This window comes from Falco peregrinus, chromosome 5 (genome assembly GCF_023634155.1).
Source record: "Falco peregrinus isolate bFalPer1 chromosome 5, bFalPer1.pri, whole genome shotgun sequence".
Lineage (NCBI taxonomy): Eukaryota > Metazoa > Chordata > Aves > Falconiformes > Falconidae > Falco > Falco peregrinus.
Window position 1 is genome coordinate 7,258,152 of NC_073725.1, and position 1,089 is coordinate 7,259,240.

The window sequence follows — 1,089 nt, forward strand, 5'->3', positions numbered from 1 at the left end:
GAGACACCACATGCCTTGAGCAGTTTTAAGGTGCTCTATCCCATCCTTCCTTTTGAAGGCTGTGACTCGTTTTAGTCTGAAAGTAGGTGCCCTTGCATTTTTAATTTTTTGGAAGCCATTTTCCAGGAACCATAGACTGAACTTACAGAACATCTTACAGGGTAGTAATGAGGAAGAAGGGAAAAAACCTAACAAATCCTTGGTTCCCTTTGGAATATACTGCATTTCATGCCTTCAGGATTTTCTTTTACCTATAATGCCTAGAAATGCATTTTCTAACAAAAGGTGAACATGGAAGCAATCACATGCTTCCTTGAGCTGGAGCTTTCTGCTAATCGAATATCACAAGATATGTGAAAATCCGCATTCCAAGCCCCCAGCATCAAAAGAGTTGATAACACCTGAATTACATCCATACCTGATTTCCATCAGACCAAGGCACATGGACTGCCTCACCCCTTTTCCCATTGCACGAGCATCTGTCTTGCAGCAAAAATGCCACAGTCCCACTAGCATCCATGCCAGCAATATTAGCAAACAGACCACAGAGTCTGAGCTCCTCTTTGAATCATAGAAGTTGTCGGTTTTGTTTAGTGTCAGTAGTTGTTGTTCCAGCTCAAGTTTTCTACGTGTTATTCGTGGACTAATGAAAACTTGAAGTGTTGCTTGCCCTGCAGTACCAAACTTATGGATAAGCAGACAGCTTCAGTCTGCCAGGTGATAATCTGGCATCCTTATGTCAGTGTTAAAATCCCTACAGCTGTAAATATTTATTGAATATGAAATATACTCATATACTCCAGCTAGCACATTACTATATGAATAAATCTAACCTTAAATAAACCATGTGCATTCCATCTTTTACTCAGTTTATAAAATTCTTGCTTCTTGCTCTGAGCATTCTTAGCTTAATATGGCTATTCAGAAGTAGAGCGATTCACGGTGTGCCTTGATTTCTTTTCTAATGCAATGTTTTGCTGCTTATATTTCACCTCTTACAGCTTTTGCAAAGTTTTGATTTGATAGGACAAGAACAGTGAGGGCATTAGGACCAAGAGAAAGACGCACACACTGCTCTGTATTATGTCT